The sequence below is a fragment of the Barbus barbus genome (assembly GCF_936440315.1).
Source record: "Barbus barbus genome assembly, chromosome: 14".
In the NCBI taxonomy this organism is placed as follows: Eukaryota; Metazoa; Chordata; class Actinopteri; order Cypriniformes; family Cyprinidae; genus Barbus; species Barbus barbus.
The window spans coordinates 16,285,635-16,308,309 of record NC_136742.1 but is presented as its reverse complement, the minus strand read 5'-3'; the positions used below and the strand labels follow the sequence as shown (position 1 = coordinate 16,308,309).

At 36.6% G+C, this 22,675-nt stretch overlaps 1 protein-coding gene across 3 annotated transcripts in view; it reads left to right on the top strand.

The window, feature by feature from the left end:
- Window positions 1-22,675, top strand: part of LOC306880190 (transcription regulator protein BACH2-like) — a 96,339-nt gene that overhangs the window by 31,492 nt on the left and 42,172 nt on the right. Inside the window, exon 1 of one of the 3 annotated variants that reach the window (XM_079433541.1) lies at window positions 19,569-19,740. The exons of the other annotated variants lie outside the window; for them this stretch is intronic. The gene's annotated coding sequence lies outside the window, so the exon portion shown is untranslated. Of the gene's footprint in view, window positions 1-19,568; window positions 19,741-22,675 lie in introns of those variants that run through there. 3 annotated transcript variants of the gene reach the window in all.

Sequence of the window (22,675 nt, the reverse complement as noted above, 5' to 3'; positions counted from 1 at the left end):
TCTAAACCACAAAAAGGAACGAAATTACTCTCTTGTTTAATCAGATTTTTTCCCGACATGTTCTGCAGATAAAAGATCACTGGTTATGATTATAATGATGGTGATACAGAAAGGACAACATTTCTTGCTTCTCTTCATGGAAATACTGAGGGAGAGACCCAGCCTACGTTTCTTTGATTCCTTTCCTTTTTTAATTTCATTAAATGTTACAGTGGGTGGCTCAAAGTTTCCATCATCGAGGCCTACAGTGCATTTTGATATCTTAGATTCTGAGTCATTTTTTTCAATGCACAGCAGGAGATATATTTTTTCTACTGTATTCATATTAGGACAGGGTGAAGTACTTTAAATTGAAGTATTACCGATGATTTTGCTGTTGATGTGAAATTAAGCAACACTGTGAGTATCTAGATCATTTTTATATTGCTATTATGGTTCTTAAAGTTGTGAGATTCCTTCCTTACCTTACAATTCAAAAGTATATCAATGTACAGACAAAGATGTTTTAATAGCATCTTGGATTATAAATTTAGTTATGTTTGAATTTATTTCTATGATTCTGTTTTTTTTTTTCATAAATTAAAATGTTTAAGTAAAACAATACATATGTAGGTACATGTTACAATATTAGTACATTGAGTTATACTGGCTCATATGTGAAATATATTATTTCCTTTTGTTTATTTGGTATAAAAAATTTTTGGGGGGGGTCAGTATGAGTGCTTGATTGATTTTAAAGAAGACACTTTAATTTGGCAAGGATGCATTTAATTAATCAAAAGTGACAGTAAAATCATCTATAATCTTACAAAAATGTTCAGTTTCAACTAAATGATGTAGCAGTGTCTCCACAAAAATGTTTTCAATATCCTTCAGCAGAAACATTTCTGCATTTTAAAATATATAAATATTTAGTATTTTGTTTAAATAAATGTAGCCTGATCTTTATATACTGTATATATAGTTAATTATCATCATATTTTTTAGCTATATCAGCAGACACTTGAGTGTCCCATTTCATTTCTGATTTATTTAATGCTTTTAGAACACATTTTCTGATATTTACTTGCATGGTGTTTTGTAGCTGCTTTGCACAATTTTATATACTGTGACTTTACAGTTTTCCCCACTCTGCTTGAATTATATTTGCATGAGTGGTTGAATCTCTGCTGTTATTAATGGAATGCCAAGGGTCACCAAGGCAAGTTCTGGTGATGTAAGGCGAAAGAGAGATAGAGAGAGACCACACGATTACTACACGTCCCACCTCAGGCTGAGATCAGACTCATCAATAGCAGGGATAATGTGGAGATGCGTGCTATGACATCAATATCAGGCGCTGAGATCTTGGTGCTCTATTGTGTTTCCAGCACCTTCCTCCTCCCTCCATCCCCTCCATGTTCAGACACTGAGAGACCCATGCAACACAGACAGCCATTGATGGGACTTGCAGCCTCTCAATGACTCTCTGCATTGTCTAAGAGACTGCATGCTTGCTAAACGTACACTTGTTCACCTTATTTTCTACAGCCTCACCTAGGGATGTCAAAAGTACTCTGGCACTAAGTCAACTCAATACAAAAAAATAAGATTATTTAAAAAAAAAATAAAAACTACATGTAGCTCAATTGACTTGTTGGTGTCTATGTTAATAATCAGTGTAAAATAGAAAAAAAAAAAAAAAAAAGTGTATTTATTTACCTGTATATTGTAGCTTTTAAAACTATTAATTTAAGTTTAAGTGTTTATTTTTTTTAATTGTATAGTATTTTATAATGAGCCAATGGTTATTAGTTTTTATGCCATGCATCCCTAAAATAAGCAGACTTCTCTGCACAATGAAGCTCTTATTTACATCACTTATTCAAAACTGGTACTTTGATATGTATTTGAACTCATTTCTTCAGCGCTAGTGCACTGAAAAAAATACTAAATTTTTTTAAGGTAAGTGGTTGCAAACAATTTATTTTAGCTACATTTAAATAAAAATGTTGAAAGTTAGTCAACTAAATTAGTTTATTTAAATGTAGCTAAAATAAATCGATTGCAACCACTTACCTTAAAAAATTTAGTAAATTCAATTAATCATTTTTTTTTTTGTGTGGCTGATTTAATTAAACACCTCTGATTGGCCATTGCAAATATGTACTCATCTGTGATTTGCTACAATGGTCATTGCTTCAAAAACATTTTATAAATAGAAACCTCTGATGCAGCTGAAGATGATAGACACACCGTTGTGCTTTTTTCAATAAATAAAAGTAAAAACATTGTTTGCTTATTGATACTGACTTTTTGCTGACTTGAAGAAAGAATAACTTGGAAAGGCTTCAAGAGATGCTATAATTTAATATATTTATATATATATAAAGTACAACTAAAAAGCATGCTCACTAGCATTTAAGTTTTAGCTGTGGTATTGAAATTGGTATCAAAAATCATGAAGTTTTACTGATATTGATATTGACTACTAATTTTGTTATCATAACTGCGCTAGATCCATCTCTGGTGTTCAAGCAGTTGAAGATGGCGCATAAAGGAGGGTTCAGCGTTTTGATCACAGTTAAAATGATGATCTCAGAGCTTTTGGACGTTGATTGATTGATGCGTGGCTTTTGTGCGGCAATTTATTGAATCATAAAATCAACATTTTGACTTCTGCCTCCCCTTGTTGTTGTATATGAGGTGAATTTATTGTTGCTCTCCGTGGGTTTATTGACAGCCTCCTTCCTTTGGACATCAGAAGAAGATGCACACCACCTCTTAGTGACAGTGCAGCATAAAGTCTCATAAGTGTTGTGACTGTAAATCAATATTTATCACTGCAAGAATAGAGCTTGCTGGAAGTCGCTGATGGCATCTTGCGCTGCAGGCTAACCCAATAAAGCAAGCAATAAATCAGACTGAGTCTGAATAATCCCTCTCCATCAATAGAGATTACCACTCCTTAATGCTCACAACAGCACCTGTACCTTCACTGTACAAGATCCTCAAGATTTGCCAATGGAAGACAAGAGAAATATCTTTTTCTCCCATGTTTAGTTTGGACTATTTCAGGAATGTGTTCTCCATCATAAAGTATCCGTCTGCTCGAAGAGCTTTGAAACAGACATACATTGGCTGCACACATGGTTAACGTCTCTTCTGTACAAAAGACCCCTTTCACATTCTCTATATTACTCTTTTCTTGAGGCTCTGTGGCCCTGCGACAACTGAATAACCTGGCAAAGTTGACCGCACTTCAAACATCGGCGCATGGGTAGAGGCTCTGGAGGTTTGATGAATGGCTCTAATTCCTTTGAGGCTCACATGGTAACAATAAATGTGAAGGAAAAGGCACTCTCTCATTTCACGAGCTGGGAACCCATGCTTTGTGTCGCTGGGCTTCAAATGCTAATCCTTTCTTTTGCCTTCTCCGGGAGTCGAGTGGCTCAACCTCTGCTGAGAAACTGTAGTAGTACCCATAAGCAAATCCTCCTGACGCAGGGGTGTCTTTGTCGGGGACAAAAGTGGTAGATCTTGATTGACTTTTGCCACATTATCTGCATGTGAGCCGCATGTTGGTGCTTTCTTGTATCACTCCTGGCATGCAAAATGATATATTATGATATTAACAGTACTGTTCAAAAGTTTGCGGTCAGTAAAAATGTTTTTGTTTGTTTTTTTAGAAATTCATACTTTTTTCAGCAAGGATGCATTAAATTGATCAAAGGTGATAGTAAAACATTTATAGTGCTGCAAAAAATAATATTTCAAATATATGCTGTTCTTTTAAATGTTGAAAAACAATTATCACAGTTTCCACAAAATATTAAGCCGCAAATCAGCATATTAGAATGATTTCTGAAGTATAATGTGACACTGAATAGTGGAGTAAAGGCTGCTGAAAAGTCAGCTTTGTCATCACATGAATCAATCACATTTTAAAATATATTAAATCCAGAAAACTGTAAATTAAAAATATATATATTTCACAATATTACTGTTTTACTGATTTTTTTATTAAATGAATGCAGCCTTGGACTAATAAATGCATAAGAGACCACTTTTAAAAACTTTACTTTACCCCAAACTTTTGAATATTAGTGTCATTTTTTTACTTTGAGAAATATATAATATACATGTTTTTTTTTTAAAAACGATTAAGATGTGTACATATAATTAAAATGTTATCGCTTTTTCTTGAAGGTTGCACCACATAACATTAAATTTTTCTTGAAAATGTTATCAAATAAATTCAAAACCATATTAAATCATCATGAATACAATGAGTATATTTTAAACATGTAAAAAATGTAGACACTTGTCATTTGTCATTGTCTCATTTAAGCGTCTTAGAAGAATGTACAGGTTTCACATTGCCACCATCAACATACACACAGTCGGGAGCGAGAGCCAGACATCAGCCATGTGATCACAGTCTGTTCACAGGAGGCTTTCCTCTGCGCCCCACATCAACCAAGCCAAATGAGATCATGTTATATATTATCACATGCTGTGTAAGTGTGAGGATGGCTGCGGACCGGCCATATTTATGCACAGCTGTCTGAATAATCCATACAGTGATTTGGGCATTAGCCGTTTTCGGAAAGCGCTTTCATCATGACTGGAGCCGTCTAGGGAGAATTATTGAATTCATAATGAGCGGGACCCCTCTCTGCCACACCCTGCTCATCACATACTCCCACATTTCAGTAACACAAGGGAGGCCCGCTCTAATTGAACTTCCTTTGATGTGATGCATGTTTGCTAAGCCTCCTTATTCAAGACTCATTTAACAAAACATTTCTTTAGTAAAGCCTATTAAGTTCTCAAACGGAACTGAATTTCAAAGACAGCAGATGGAGGGAAATAAAGCACTAAGTGATGAATACAGTGTACCATAGTTTTACCATAGCTGTGTCATTTTTTTATGATACAAGAAAACACCTATACAGCATAGGTTGAATCATTGATGAATATGTGATCATTTAATTTCAAGAAAAGATGTGAACATAAATAGGAAGAAAAAAAAAGTCTAATGCATTCCAAATTCACTTTAGCAAGTTAGTCAGAACAAAAATTTAATATTTTGAACCTTTGAATATAATTCTGTAATTGTATCCTGGATTTTGAGGCAAAGCTTTCAATTTACCCAATAGCTTCTCACATATTTTACCACACAACATCATTTGCTTAATTTAATAATTATTTGCTAATCTTTATTCAAAAAATTTACTTTGGCATGATGATCATGTATGATAATTATTTTTTTGTAAAGTGAATGCTTTTATAAAGTAATCTGAGTAAGTTTGCTTATACATAAAAAATAGATTTGCATGTAGAAAATGTAGATTATTTTTACTTTAATAACTTTACAGCTATACACTCAAAGGTTTGGTGTCAATAAGGTTTTTTTAGTGGTTTTTGAAAATATTCTTCTGTTCACTAAGGCTACATGTTTGACCAAAAATAAAAAAGTGAAATTTTGAAATAATTGTTTAAATCATAATTTTCTACATTATAAATTTTAAATTATATATATTTTTCATGATTCTTTGATGAATAGAAAGTTCAAAAAAAGAGAATTTATGTGAAATATAAATTTACTGTGATTTTTGAACAATTGAATGCAGTCGTGCTTAATAAAAGTATGAATTTCTTAAAAAAATTTAATAAAATAAAAATCTTACTGAGCCTAAATTTGAACAGCATGATCTGCGCTTTATAAATATGTCATATGATGTCATGGCAAACATTATGCAGGGTTCACCGGCATATCTTACCCCGCTCACCTCTACTCTTGACGCAGTTTTGACACGCGTGTAGAGCAATAACTGCTGCATTGGCGTTGAAATGAAGGTTACTTGAGGTGACGTTACACCTGAGGAGACGCTTATAATATGTCATTATAGACTGTTTATTCATTCAGTAAATAATAGCAGTGCAAATGTGGTTTGTTTACCTAAATGTGGACAGAATATGAAAAGTGTGTTTGGAAGTCATTCAGGCGTTTCTTGCGAGTCTACTATTGGGCATGTGGAACATTCTATGACTCATCTCTGGCACCCACTGAAAAATTGTGACTCAGAGGAAGTAACACACATCTCAGAACATTCTTTGTGTTCTGCATTTATGTGAGTGTATGTTTAGGGTGAGATATGTTTCGTTCTTGTGAATTATGTGTTGTTAAGAATATATGAATCAGAACTATGTGCCAAAACTCTTTGTTTTGTCTATTAAAACATTTGAAGATTATGCGCATGCTTTTTTTTGGCTTATGTTTTTTACCTTTGTCTCAACCACATCTGCTCGGTTAGTGTGTGTCACATGTATGCATGTGTATTCTGCACGTGGGTGTGCGTGTATGTTCATATGTGGCATTATTTCTATGTGCAACCTCGGCAGCATTTTTCCATGCGAGCATGAGCATGTTTATGAGCGACTGTGTCAGTGGGTGTGCGTGGAGTTTATGAGGCTCTTTGAACGAGAGCTGTGGTCCCAATAATCTGTTAGACCTCTCACCCTCGCTCACACAATCTCCTTCCTCATCTCGTCTCTCGCCCCCTGCCTCGGTCTACCCTCCTCAACCTGTCATTTTCCCCTCTTAAAGGGGACAGCACCGCCTCGAGAGGTAAGGAAGAGGGGATTTCTCCACATAAAAAGCGGATTATCCTCCTGTAGTAGACTTCTTCCCTTAGATGCAACGTCTTTGGTTTTGGTGCAAAGTTCAGAAAACTCACATATTTTGTACATGCAGCACCGTCTTGAAAGGTGCACCCTTTCATCTCAAGTATGCATGTGGGTTTGTGTAGTGTGCAGGGACCACATGCTGTATCTACTTTATAAGTTATAGTAGTTACGTGGATTCAAAAAGTATTTGGACACCGATTAAATATTTGGTGTATGAAATTTGTTGCATTGACATCAAAATATCACACTATATTCTTTAAGCAATTTCATTTTGACGCAACTGATCCAAAGGTACTCACTCGTAAAGTCACTTGTTGGCACCTGCTGGTGCAACTATGTATGTAACCTGCAATAAAACCTTATTGACAAATCTCCACCTTTAATACACAGAAACAATCTAGGAACTGGAACGCTAAGTGTTGTATTGACTTTTATAATGATTGTTTTATCATAGATAATTAGTGATTATTATTACGAAGACTTATCTCTGTGTGTGGGAGGCTTGGGCTGGCCACTGGAGAATTCCTTGGCTGATAAGATTTAACATCAGTACATGCTTAATTTTTGGGTCCATTGTATGGCAAATATACCTCCAAAAGTATTGGAACAGTAAAGACAGTGGAGTCAAGACATTTACAAATATGATTAAAAGATCAATATGAGACAAACTACAGAATGTCACATTTTATTATTGGGTGATTCAACACATAGATGTTTTACCAGCTAAGAAGTTCAGCACTTTTAGAGTTTCATCCCTCTATCTGATGTGAGCATAAGTATAAGAACAGTTGCCTCACAGGTCTTTCTAAGTGATCAGCTGTGTCCTGTTACATTAATTCTTCAGATATTAAAAGCAGGGAATGTGTCGTATCAGTTATATCCATTACTTCTGTATACTAAATCTTGCATTCGATGATGACACACACAAACCAGGATGAAGATGAGGGAGCTGACTTTGAACATGAATTTCACCAGCTGACGAGGAAAGGCAGAAACTCCCCAAAACAAGCAACAATTGGAATTGGCTGGGAAAAGCATTTCAAAGGATGAGAGCAAGAGTCTGGTGATGTCTACGGGTCACAGACTCACTGCTGTGATTGTGCGCAAGGGATCTGCAACTAAATAATAGCTTTTAATCTTTTATATCTGCCTTATGTTCCACTGTCCCAATACTTATGCTCACAACAATGAGTGGGATGAACTCTAAAAGTGCTGTTCTTTTTATTTGGTAAAACATGTATTTGTTGAAATGGCTAATAATAAAATGTGACATTCTGTAGTTTTGTCTCATATTCATCTTTTAATCATATTTGCAAATGTCTTGACTCCACAGCCAACAGAGCAATTTTGTCTTTACTGTTCCAATACTTATGAAGGGCACTGTACAATTTTTTTATCCATATTTTTCATTAAGAGAAATGCAATCTAGCCACCTCCAGCCAAGGTTGCTGCTAAATAGGTGCTCTCAATTTTTGTCTAGCATAGCCTGTGTAAACAGGAAACTCATTTTGTTGTTGTAGAGTTTGCTAGGTTACTTTGGGTCGGTGGTTGGGGCTGTTAGAAGGGGTATGCGTTACACACAGGTGTTTTCATGCTGTGCGTCAGTGCTCCCCTTAAATGACCTACAAGTTTGCTGTAACTGAGTCACTCTGCAGTGAGGTGATGGATGCCTGGTGAGTCATCACTTAAGATCGCTGGCAGGTGGAGGGCTGTGAAAAGGCTTTTATCGCCCTCATTGATTACAGTATGAGAGACGCAGCTTGATGTGTTGTGAATCATTCAGAGCTGAGTATGTCTGTACTGAGCATTCTTATTCAAACTGAGCAGAATCTGTACATTGACACACATTGTCACCATTTTCAGTGATCTAATCTAAAGGGGTTAGTGTATCATTCATTTCAGTGACTCAACTAGTGCTTGAAACCCTATATATTTGTTAGTTCCTTATCTAGGTGTTGTTGTTTTTTTTTACCTGAGCTGTGTATGCCACCTGACTAATTATACATCTCATTAGTGTTCATTTCCCATTGACGCTTATGTGAGGCATCGATCACATGGAATATAACTGCACACATGCAACGAAAGGAATCAATGGTCGGGGTTCACGCGAGGTCTGTTGAAGCAAATGCATTGAGCAGATAGAGTGACACGACTGTGCATGACCACACTAACATGCTGAGAGAGAGCTGGGTGTTGTGAAATGATTTTATTAGCTGTGTTGGAAGGCTATGGAATATAGCTGGATATTGCTTTCAAATCAGTTCTTCAAATTTCAGCAAGTCAATAGACAACTAAATTAGATATAAGATAAATTAAATATAAAATGGATATGGAAAAATTCTAAAATAGATATATTTCTATCAGTTGTGTACCGTACCATTCAAAAGTTTGAGGTCTGTAAATATTTTTAATGTTTTTGAAAAAAGTATCTTATGCTCACTAGGGCTGCATTTATGTGATAAAAATACAAACATTTAAATCAATATATTGTTTTCTCTGAATTAATAAGATTATTTTCAGATCATTTTGAAGCAAAAATTCTAGGCTACAAGATCCAGTTCTCAAAAGTATTGTGAACAAATGTTCTGTATGTGTTTTATGGCCTTATTTCAGTTACTTTAAAATTAAAAATTTTCTCTAACCATGCATAAATATTGTTTTCTCAAAAACACAATCACATACATACATGTTGCTCACATATTATTGTAGCCCAGTTTGTGCTGAATACAGTGTTTTTAGACTCATAAGTCTAGAAAATATTTATAAGCAACTGAAAAAAGCACAAATGTCAGGGCATGTCAAAACTTCTCCAGGGCCCCAAAACACCCTCAGACCCCAGAGGGTTAAATTCACTAATATGGAAATTACTCCAGTGTCACATGATCCTTCAGAAATTTTATAACAATATGCTGTTCAAAAAACATTTCTCATTATTATCAATTTTGAAAGCAGTAGTGCTGCTTAATCTTTGTGGAAACCATGACACATTTTTATTTCAGGATTCTTTAAAGAATTGAAAGTTCAAAAGAGGAGCATTTATTTGAAATAGAAATGCTTTGTAACATTATCAGTGTCTTTACTAAACTTTCAATCAATTTAATGTGCCCTGGATTAAAAACTTAATGACCCATAACTTATGAACAGAAGTGTATGCTTGATGTGTTTTAAAACAGGAATTTAACTGATTTTAGGCTGAGCATGAACCGTCTCGCTGTCTGACCAAGATCCTGTTACTGCTCCCTGAGCTGGCTAAACTCCAGAGAGAGCTGAGAGTTTGTTTTACACTGAAAGATGACACTTACCTGCGTTTCCTCACTGTCTTGATGCAGTGATAATGTAAATAGTGCCCTGTTTCTAATCTGTACAATGGAAAAAGCTGCAGTTTTTTTGCTGGCCAATGCATCGTCACGCAAAATCAAACATTCAGTTATAGAAATGCTTTAGATTCTAATTGTGAGTTAAGGTAAAAGCAGTTCTACCTAAGATAAAGATAAAGTATGTATCTATCTAAGATAAAGTATGTAGTTTTCAGGTCATCATGTGACCTCAAAATGGCCTGTGTAAATGTGAAAACTTTTATTAAACTAATGAAATGACAGAAGTCTTCATCTGTTCATCATGAGGGAAGTTGTGGCCTAATGGTTAGAGAGTCGGACTCGTAATCCAAAAGGTAAGTCTCGGGCCGGCAGGGATTGTAGGTGGGGGGAGTGAATGTACAGCGCTCTCTCCACCCTCAATACCACGACTGAGGTGCCCTTGAGCAAGGCACCGAACCCCCAGCTGCTCCCCGTGCGCCGCAGCATAAATGGCTGCCCACTGCTCCGGGTGTGTGTTCACGGTGTGTGTGTGTGTGTGTTCACTGCTGTGTGTGTGCACGTTGGATGGGTTAAATGCAGAGCACAAATTCCGAGTATGGGTCACCATACTTGGCAGTATGTCACTTCACTTCACTTCATGAGTTAACAGTGTAAAAATTTGAAAAAAGTTGTAAAAAAAAAATGAGTTCTCCTATCAGAAGTTATTTGTCTTGCAATCGGCAATTTATAATGAGCAAGTAAAACTTTTTTTAGCGTAGAATGCCCTGTAGTCTCATCAGAGAGTTGAGAAGAATTCATATTTATTCCTGAACATGATCCACGTTTAGTGTGGGAATTCACATCCCTGTTTAATAAAGAGAGCAGATTAGCCAACTTTCACAACCAGAGTAAGAGTCACAAAGGGACAGATGGGATGCCACACAGACGGAGAAGATGCTGATTTATTTTCTTCTCTTTATGGCAGACAAAATACTGACCAGTGTGGATTACCATATACCATGTCCTCTCCATGTAGTAATCATCCCTGGAATAGTTATATGTTGGATAGTATGGCTATAAATCTAAATATGGCACAGTTATTAACCTAAATGTGACTCTGGAAAATACTGGAAGTGCAGGTTCCAGGTTTCCAGGTTATGTTTTTTGCCCAGAACATAATGAAAGATCACATAAAAACCTCTAACATATGTAGACATCTTTTTTTTTTAACCTTCTCATTCTTATTGCATATTATTCGTGGGTTTTTTTTTGGGGGGGGGGGTTATCTCTGCAGTCTGAGCCATTACAAATCCATTGAAGGATTAAAGGCGCTAAAAATAGGCACTTACGCAGAGCGGGACTTAGTCCGCTGCTTTCTTATAAACAAACAAGCGTGGATCTGCACCACTGGCCTAGGCGGGCCCGTCTGCCCAGTGCTACAGGGAGTCATTTGCGACCTGTGGGAGGCTGATCTCGGTCAGGCACTGTCGGATGCATGAGTCCCTCTCGCTCACTGCCTCAGAGACACACGCAGACATGAAGGCTGGTGTCCAACGTATGGGAGTAGCAACACCACAGACGGGCTAAAACGCTTAATGATGCTAAACCGCATTTGTGGCTAGCGGCACGCACTGGCCCTTGCTTTTTGAGAACTCAACCCAGACTAGACCAACCAAACTGGACCGGACCGACAGTCTCAGACATGTCATTTCAAACTGCTGAACTGCTACATCGCCCGTCTGCAAATAGAAACAGCTTCTGTGAGCATTTTCACTACGAGGCGAAACTAGCGAGGGCTGTTACCGAGTTCAGGGACATTTTCCTTTCTCTCTTTCTATTCTCTCTTGCTAGCTGTCTGTCATCCTCCTCTTTCTTTCATTCTCTCGGACAAAGATTGTGTTATGAAATCTTACTGGGTCTCTTTATTACTCAGCACTTGAAGCATCATATCATAAAAAGGTAAATCATTTGACATTAAAAAATGGTTGATTTGTGGTGTAAAATAATTTACATGTACATTTGTGCAATGGCACACAGTTAAAGGGATAGTTCATCAAAAATGTATTCACCGGTATGACTTTATTTCTTCTGTGACATGCAAAAGAAGATATTTTAAAGAATTTTGACCCTTTTTTTTGTATACACAGAAAACAACAGTGAGACGTTTCTCAAATATATTCTGTTGTGTTCTGCAGTGGAATGAAAGTCATACAGGTTTGGATTGACATGACGGTGAGGAAATGTTGACAGAACTTTCATTTTTGGGTGAACAATCCGTTTAAGCTCTTTCAAGAAGCAGTTTCATTTAGTCAAATGTCGTTTCCAAAGAGGGGCTCATTTTTACCTGTCCTCACTGTAGTACTGAGTCATTCAGATTGACTCAAGACTGTAATAGACTCCGTCTGCGTTTAATTCCCTCAGTTTTAATCTGCCTCTGAATGACTAATCCAGGCCCGAGCTGAATCATTCTAGAATAATTGTCCTTCTGTTGTTTGGAAATGTTCAATTACATGTGATATCATGTTCACTTTATGAATAAGATACTGTATCATTTCTTCTCTTTCTTATAAAGCCACCTCTTTCTTATAAATTGTCTTTGTACGTTTTTCTTCAGATGGTAATACACACATGTGAGGCCACCTGTGAAAATGCTTCTGTTTTACTTTACTTTTCTAGTTAAATACAATATTTTTTATAAATTATGTTATCAGCATAACAATTGAGTGAGAAGTTGACTTTAAAATTATCAAGATTTTTTTGTTTAAGCTTTTCACAATCTGGAAATGTTTATCACCCTGATCGTTGGTGATTTATTTATCACACCTTACTGAGTTCAAACCTACAGCCTTTCAGTTATAAACCAAGATATTTAACCTCTAAGCCAAAGTTTTGCTTAAACGCTGGCTGCTATATTGGCATGCACTTGACAAAACTTTCTAGGCACTTACAGTAAATTAAATGCTCATAAAGTCCATGTGGAGCAACACTGGGTTAAGACAACGGCTCTACAGTTCATCTGGTCAGTACACCCCCAGAGGGGCCCTTGGGATAGATGAATGCACCCTGCATCCCTCGATTGTACAAGTACTGATGGAATTCAGAAAGATCTGCATTGCTGTTCTCCCAGGCTACACACAGTGTTAATATTCAGTGTTTTCATCAAGATGAAATCAATATTCTGCAAGATTCGTATTGATCTCTCAATGCTGCCAGTGACCCTATATCGGCTAGCAAAATTCTGTGGCATAATCAGTATGAAAACAAATTCTACATCTTTATTGACACAAAACAGGCCTGAATTGTACGTGTGTGTGGGTGGATATCAGTGTGCAAGAAAAAGAGGCAGATCGCTGGCATTTCTAGGGCATCTCAGTGATTGAAATCTTGAGTTTTGTGAAAGCCTTGTAAAAAACAGTTAATGGTTAATATTTGAATAGGTCAGCAGCAAGAATCCCACATCCCAAATGTCAGATGGCTGATAAAGGAAACCCTGTCACCAGCACAAAGCAAGCAGTGGGCAGAAGCCTCCCACAGTCTGACATCAGTTACACACTCCACAGGTTTAAGCTGATCTGAATATTTCCACCGTATGTTTGTGTGTGTTCGACAGAGAGAGAGAGAACGAGGGAGAGAGATATTTGTCCTCTCGTTCTGAGTCAGCCTCATATGTGTTTAACCCCAAACCCACAGCAAGTCTCAGTTGCGTACACTTGGGATCATAACCTTTAAAACTATTATTTATCTGAAGGAGCATATACGCACTCACACGCACACAGACAAATACACAGCCGTTTAGAGGGGAAAAACATGGATTATGACTTGAAAGGGGAAGATGAAAATAATGGCAATAATATTGTCTTACAATATTGGGGATTTCTTACATTCTCTTGACCTTTACCCAAATGTCTTTTTAATGTCCTGAATTTTAGTTGAGGTAGCAAATTAAAAGCAATTAGAACTTGAATGTAAAGATGTAGAATTTAAAAATATATAATTCTAAGAAGTTTATAAACTAGTATTTTTAATTATAAAAGAAGTAAATACTTCATTATTATTTATGAAAAGACCGATAAATAGGCAAAGATAGATAGATAGATAGATAGATAGATAGATAGATAGATAGCTAGATAGATAGATAGATAGATAGATAGATAGATAGATAGATAGATAGATAGATAGATAGATAGATAGATAGATAGATAGATAGATAGATAGATAGATAGATAGATAGATAGATAGATAGATAGATAGATAGATAGATAGATAGATAGGCAGGCAGGCGGGCAGACAGACAAACTAATTAAAATTTATGAAGGTTAATTAATCAATATTTATGAAAAGAGAAATAAATGGACAGTCAGACAGACAGGCAATGATAGATAGATAGACAGACAGATAAATACACAGACAGCCAGACAGATGATAGATAGACAGACAGACAGAGATAAATGCAACAGACAGCCGGGCAGATAGATAGATAGATAGATAGATAGACAGACAGACAGACAGACAGAGATAAATACTCAGGCAGCCTGGCAGATGATAGACAGATAGATAAACAGACAGACAGATGACAGAAAGGTAGACACAGAAAGAAAAATAGATTAAGTTTAGCAAATTCTGCTTAAAAAAAAAGGAAATGGTGTTTTGACAGGCTTACATTAGACAATTATAAATTGTAGCGAGGGGCCCTTGCGATCAGTTTGCGGTGTATGTGCAGAGGGGACCTGTGGTCTGAGGCTTTTGTGGCCCTTGATAGTCTGAGGCTCGCTCAGGCCCCGTCCAAAATTCTGTCTTCTCTGTTATTTTCAACAGAATCATGTTTTCACACCTTTATTTTCTCCTTTGCTATAATTGTCTCTCAGCAGCTGAGACCCATGAACAGCAAACTGCCGTTGTTTTGGAAATCTACGTGTTTTACGTGTGTATCTGACACACTCGCTCACAAATGTACACCTCTATGTGCTTATATTAGCTCTTAGCATTTTGTCACCAGGGCTCCCAGCCTGTTATCTGATCCTGAGGTAGTCCATTCTCTATTTCTAGGGGTGTCCCCGACTAAGGATTTTCATAGGCGAATCATAATTTTCGAATCTTGCCAATAGTCAACTGATAGTCGAATCATATGTTTGGGGGCGGGGCCAAAATACATTACCAAGAATCAAGTCAGATATTGGACAGTCATAATTACTGACGTTAACACACAGGGAAAATGTGTAACGGATGCCTCGCAGATACAAAAATAATTTTATGTTATTTACGTTTTATGTTTTGATTAAAAGATAGTTAACATTTAAACGTCAGCGAAACCCTAAGAATTCACAACATTTTTTACAATAGTGCTCTCATTATAACGTAATGACAGTAGTTATTCATGTTCTGCATTTGAGCTGCGCGTGCTGAAGATGCCCAGTAGAGTGAAGCATTTGATAGCAGGTTTTTAATCAGTGGGATTTAACTAATTTGTCTCATATAGAATACGGTTTGTTATTTATACAACATAACGACAATATTAGGACTTATAGGCTATAAGCACAAAATGCCCCGAAAGCAGAAGTGAACGTGTCTGCACGGCTCTGAATTAACTCCTTTTATGGACGCGTTCTTCATGCAACAACGCGCAGAAACACGGCAGACAAACTCAAAAAATTCACAGCGTTTTATTATAATAGTGTTCTCATTATAATGTTATGTATATGACAGTCATAGTTATTAATATTCTGCATTGTTGTTTGTACTGCTCGCGCTGCGTACTTGAAGAAATAATCACCATTACTACAATGAAGCGCTTTACTGCAGCACAACTCAAATCAGACATTGAGCACCCCCATATAGCCAAAATGGCATAATCATAACACCCCACGAATATTCGACTGTGAGATTGAGAGTCGAATCGTCGACTATTCGGGGTCACCCCTATCTATTTCTACCGTGTAACTTCTCTAAACACATTCAGAGACTGCATTTTACTCAAGGGTAAACAGCATGTAGTTGTATTTGGAGTACTGTAGTTTGAGAACCTCAGCATAAAGCAATAGTTCCCTTTTGAATAAATAGTTCTTTGAATGAATTCTGGACAGGTTTGCAGAAGAGGAACAAGCTACTTTATCAATGAAAGAGCCATTGTATTGGCTCAAAGGTAATCTGTGGACACTGGCTGACACTGATGTCACCGTTTCCATCAAAAATGAAGGTGAAATATATATTTCTCACATGGGAGATGCAATTTAAATGGACCCAAGCAGTTTTACTCTCTGTGTGTGTAAAAGCATGTGCAAAAAGAGCCGTGCAACATATATAATATATGCAAATGTTCATATTCCATTTGTACCCAAACACACACGACACAGTTTGTAACACACTTACCCTGAGAGTGCTGATGTGGGTGGCACTAAGTGTCACTTCTTTCCTATGGGGAGATTTTCCATCAGTCTACATTTCCTCCATTGGGTTGAGGTTTGTTTTGTGCAAAACAAAATCCTGGCAAATATAATATGAATTTGCTGTGTGCAATTAAATTCCAGTGATGCAGTTGTGTATCCCATCTTCTAAAATTGTCTTTGGACGGGTCTAACCACTACTTGACTCGATTTGTTGTTTCAACAGTGGTCAGGCTTGTGTTGATGGTGTGTGATACTATATCTGTGTGTGAATGGATTTATGAGTATGTTAAGTGCATGCATTTTGTAATTGTATAAATTATATCTGTGATGTGGTGGGTGAAAACCTGTACAGGGCAGCTACAATAATGCATTCAATGATTGATTGACACTGGCTGAATTGTGTGTCTGTATGTTTTTGTCTGGAAACGCAAAGAATTTGCTCGGGGTGCTTGAGGATTATCATTGCAGGATGTTATGATTCTCTTTATGTTTAAGACGGGAATACATGTATTTTTTTTTTCTCTCTGAGAATGTGATCACAGCCTGTCAATCTGCTCAAACGTGACTATATATGCAGTGTTGGGGAAAGTTACTTTTAAAAAGTAATGCAGTACAATATTGTGTTATTCCCTAAAAAGTAACTCATTTTAATTACTTAGTTACTTTTTGTGGAAAGTAATGCGTTACGTTACTTACATTTACATTTACATTTACATTTAGTCATTTGGCAGACGCTTTTATCCAAAGCGACTTACAATTGGGGAATACAAAAAGCGATTAATCTTGAAGAGGCAATCAGACAGAGGACGTGCTCGTAACACCAAGTCTCAGTCATTGTTCAAATATGTACAAGCTAGTAAGCGGAGAGAAAGATAGAGGGAAAGAGTTTTTTGTTTTTTAAGTTTAGGATGAAGTCAAGTACTGCCGAAAGAGATGAGTTTTCAGTTGTTGCTTGAAGATTGCCAGGGATCCGGCGTTCCGGATAGGGGTGGGAAGATTATTCCACCAGCCAGGAATGGTGAACGAGAATGTTCTGGAGAGTGATTTTGAGCCTCTCTGTGATGGTACCACAAGGCGTCGCTCACTAGCAGATCTCAAACTTCTGGAGGGGATCTAGGTTCGTAATAGTGAGTGGCAGTAGGAGGGTGCTGAGCCTGTGGTAGTTCTGTACGCAAGCATCAGTGTCTTGAACTGGATGCGAGCTGCCACTGGTAGCCAGTGCAAGGAGATCTAGAGAGGTGTAACATGCGCTCTTTTGGGCTCGTTGAAGATCAGTCGTGCCGCTGCATTCTGAATCATTTGTAGAGGTTTGATTGTGTTTGATGGCAGACCAGCCAGAAGAGCATTGCAGTAGTCCAGTCTAGAAACAACAAGGGCCTGGACAAGAAGTTGCGCAGCATGCTCTGTCAGAAAGGGCCTGATCTTTCTGATGTTGTGTAGTGCAAACCTGCAGGATCGAGCAGACTTTGCAATGTGCTCTTTGAAGGTCAGCTGGTCATCAAAGATTACACCAACATTTCTGACCGAAGTTGATGGGGTAATCATTGATGAGCCTAACTAAATCGTGAAGTCATGCTGTAGAGTCGGAGTGGCAGGGAAGACAAGAAGTTCCGTCTTTGCCAGGTTGAGCTGTAGGTGATGTTCTTTCATCCATGCCGAGATGTCCGCCAGGCAGCCTGAGATCCATGCAGCTACCGTTGGGTCATCTGGTTGAAAAGATAGAGCTGTGTGTCATCGGCATAGCAGTGATAGGAGAAGCCATGTGCAGGGTGTAACTTTTCAGTTACTTTTTAAATCTGGGCAGGGCTTGCTTGTTAGTTTTTAATATAAAAAAGTTGTTTTACAAATGTAAAAGCCCTTTCACACCAAAAGTTAAATGAATATACCTCAGGCTGAAGGAAATGTAAATTCACGTCTGTACAGTAGAGGGCGCAGCTCAAACAAATCACATGAAGAATATGACACAGGAGAAGAAAGTTCAACACTATTCAGCAATAACAAAAATTAAACACAAATGTGTCATTTTTGCTTAGTATGGTTGAATTGGATCATCGAAGGTCAGTAGCAAAGACATCATTTAATAAAATGGGATTAAATACTAATGATATTTTTCTTATTTTACATATTTAATTATTGCAGTTTTGTATAATATTCTGAGTTTGCATTTGTCTGTTTTTATTCATTTTGAGGAATACTGAATGTGTTTCTGTGCAAGTGAGATGAGTAAATAATGTTCATATTTAGTCTAGATTTACAGTAAGATCATGTTCACACACCATGCCTCTGCACTTACTCCCAATTTCTCTCAACATGGCAACACAAAAGCTGTCTATTTGAAAAAAAGTAATTCAGATATTTCCTTCTAAATTAAAAAGTAATGCATTACTTTACTAGTTACTTGAAAAAAGTAATCTGTTTCCGTAACTCGCGTTACTTGTAATGCTGTACCCCAACACTGTATATATGTATGCATGAAACTTCGACATCTCTTATATGGATAGATAGATAGATAGATAGATAGATAGATAGATAGATAGATAGATAGATAGATAGATAGATAGATAGATAGATAGATAGATAGATAGATAGATAGATAGATAGATAGATAGATAGATAGATAGTTGGATAGATAGAAGTCCTGCTAAATACAATTCTGTTCACACCCAGTTTGTTTATAAACTGGAGTGACAACTCTTTCCTGTAATCGAACTGACTCCGTTAAATTTATAGCAATCACATTTTTGAAGTGAGTTGCATCAAACAGGTGTTTTTCACAGCTTTCCCAAGAATATAAAAGATGTTTGACTTCACTTCTGAAAGTTGAAGTGTAAACAGGACAATTTGAGAGTCAAACCTGTTTGTGAACATGGTTATATTTGTTTTCACAAGAACACTGAAATGTCTTAATTAATTGCAGTTTACCTTGATTCTTGAGGTGGTTGGGTTAGATTAGTTATTTATTAGTTCTCTGTATCAGGGTGTTACGGTTGCAGATCAGCAGCAGACATCTGCACCCGTTCAGGCATAACATTGTGAGAGTGTGTGTGTGCCCTATTACCATATAAGACTTGCTCATGACTCATGCTGCTTTGTGACCTGCAATGTGGGAAGTCATGATTCATACAAGCTACATTTAATCAACCTCAGCTCAAAATACTCCGGCATGCGTGACCCTCCTCCCCTCCACTCAAACAGACACAGGAACAATCAGTTCCCCAGATGCCGCTACACTTGTGTCATTGTGCTTGCAGTGGCCTGAGTTCAAAGTTAGGTTATGTAGATTTGAAACAACATGAACGTTATTTATTTCAGTGGAATGGCTTTGTTTATCATTGGAATTTCCCATCATCCCTTGCACTGACATGGTTCTGCTGTGACATCATTCAGAGGTAACGCTCCTTCCATCAGTTCACGTGCTTTCTGTTGTGAAGGCATTTATGACAGGAGTAACTGATTTAATTCATGTGTATGTTCTGTTTTACATTTAATCAACTGGAATTTTATTTTTTTTTTTTAAATACATATACTTTTTAGTATTTTGAAAAATAATATAAAATAATAAATGTTTTAATGTTCATAATTTATATATTCTATTATATATTTATGTAGACATTCTGACATGCTGGGTTTTTTATGAAAATGTTACAGCATATACAAGTATTTGGTTTCAAATTCAAACAAAATCTTAAGCAACCTGCATAAAGCAAACTGGTGACCCATTAAAAGTAGAAAAGATGTGCTAAATGAGTGAATCAATCCTCTGCGATCAGCGCATGCCAGAATGTGACCTCTGAGTGCCCTGCTGTACAACATGAATGTTTCATATTATAGCCCAGATAAACGCTCTCATCTTGAGCAGAAGCCAGGCAGACATTATGATTTTTTTTACTGATTGTTTTTCCTAAATGGCTGATCTCATGTGTGTTTAGTATTGATTTATTCAAAGAGGGTTTTAGTCTGCGTCTACCTCAGAAAACGAGTCCAATGGTAAGCAAAGAGTAGTTACAGTGACTCAAAGCCATTTGATTTCTCTAGCTGCTCTACCAAAAATGTTCTAAAAACATCTGGGGGTCAGTAATATTGTCCATGTGTAGTGTTGTGTTGTCGCTTTTGTTATTTTTACTGTGCTATTTGTCTGCAACACGCAGATCCTCAGGCGGTAGGGGTCGTCAGAGATTGATGATGATGGGATCTGGGCTTCTGTCTACCCCAGCTGTACAATAACTCAAGCAAAGCCGTGCCCCCTCTACATTTTCCATCATGAATAAGTCGCACTCACACACAGCTGGCAGTCCCAGTCATGAATAATTAACAATGTCTCAGCGTACTCCAGGAAAGAGAGAGAGAAAGGGATGATGCATTGCTTTTTCTTTCCCTAGGGGTGCAGCACAAGCAGACGATACTATTGATTTCTGCCTGCGCAAGAGGCACTTGAATCCATTTAGAGATTGAGCTGGGCTTAATGAACACAGACATAGCTTCATACCTCTCCCTTGAACTTTCCACACACAACCAGATCACCATCCTCACATTTGTAAAGATGGTGTAAACATTATTTGAAATAAATAAATTTAATTAATTAATTAATTAATTTTGTGTGATCCAGAGTTATTATCGTTAACTAAAACTAAAACCGTAAACATTATTTTTATTACTTGAAATAAATTAAACATTAACTGAATTAAAATAAAAACCTAAACCATTATACAATTTAATCGAAATAATATAATATTTTTAAAAAGCAATATATAATTTTTAGTGCTGTCAAAAGATTAATTGTGATTAATCGCATCCAAAATAAATGTTTTTATTACATAATATATGTATGTGTGCTGTGTATATTTATTATGTATATATAAATACACACACGTAAATATTTCAGAAAATTTAAATTGTTATGTATTGAATGTTTATTTATCATATAAATTATATATCTGTAAATATAGACGTGTAAATACATGTAAATATTTTCAAAATATATACATATGTGTGTGTATACATACATAATAAATATACACAGAATACACGCATTATATTATGCAAACAAAAACTTATTTTGGATGTGATTAATCGCAATTAATCATTTGACAGCACTAATAATTTAAAAATATATATATATTAATCATGTCTAGTGTGATCCAGGGTTATTAACTAAAACTAAAACTGTATAAATAAATAAACAAAATATTAAAAACTACTCAAATAAAATATTTTTTAAAACCTCAAATTTATTTTATTTCAGCTACAAGCCATTTTCATTTAGTTTAATTTAAAGTAAAGTAAATAAACAAACTAAAAACTGCATCTTATATATAAAGAGAGTGTGTGTGTGATTTTTTTTATTTTATTTATTATTTTATAGTTTAAAAAATAAGAAGAAAAATAATTTGACCTTCTGCAATGAGGTCATCAAATCTATATATCATATACGTAGAATATTCTTATTACATCTGCTGTGGCTGCCGCTTGTGAAACCGTGTGGTTGGGTTGACTTTAATCTGATAAGCGTCTGAAGTATGACTGATGTGAGCTCAAATAACACTTAGTTGTGTGTTCAGCACAAAAGAGCTCAGTCAGGATGTCGTTCAAGGCTTCCAGGCCAGGGGCATTATGGTATGTCTGCATCGAACAGGCACATTCCCAATCGATACAAAGATCTAATTAACTTCATCACTCTATGCAGGATTCCATGCTATCTTCACGACCTGGAATCAGTCAGATCCTATCTTAAAGCTGAACAGCCAAATATGTGAATGCCAGGTATTCCCAACCAGAAGTTAAAACATGTCTTTGTTAAAGGTTTGGAAAATACTATATGCAGCTTTGTGCGTGCAGACGCAGAGGTCACCAGTCCTTTATCTGCATGTGGCTGAACTGGAAAGCCCCAATGAAAGAATAAAGAAAATCCCTTCTTCCTGTCCTCTCATTTCTAAGTCGGTTTCTGTCGTTTCACACTCTAGACACCTGCTTTTTGCAGTTTTCTGTCTGCTTGTCTCTCTGTCTGTCAGTACCTGTCATATTCATGTAAATCACTGACGAACTTATTAGTAATACTGAAAGAAGGGTGTTGAATGGAGCGGAAGGCGAGTACGAGCCATTTGGTTTCTTACACTTTCACGAAACCTAGTTCCTCTTGTCAGATGTTTGGGGTGGTATGCTTTTGACCTAAATATACACTGTGTCAATGCCACTGTGTCCTTATTAGACCTTTGCCATAATGCAAAACACCAGAACTCATTGACCTCTGCTGACAGCAGGTGCCCTGTGCCATACTTATGTCTGTGATCATTTGTGAATTATTGTGTCAGACCCAGCCGAAGTTAA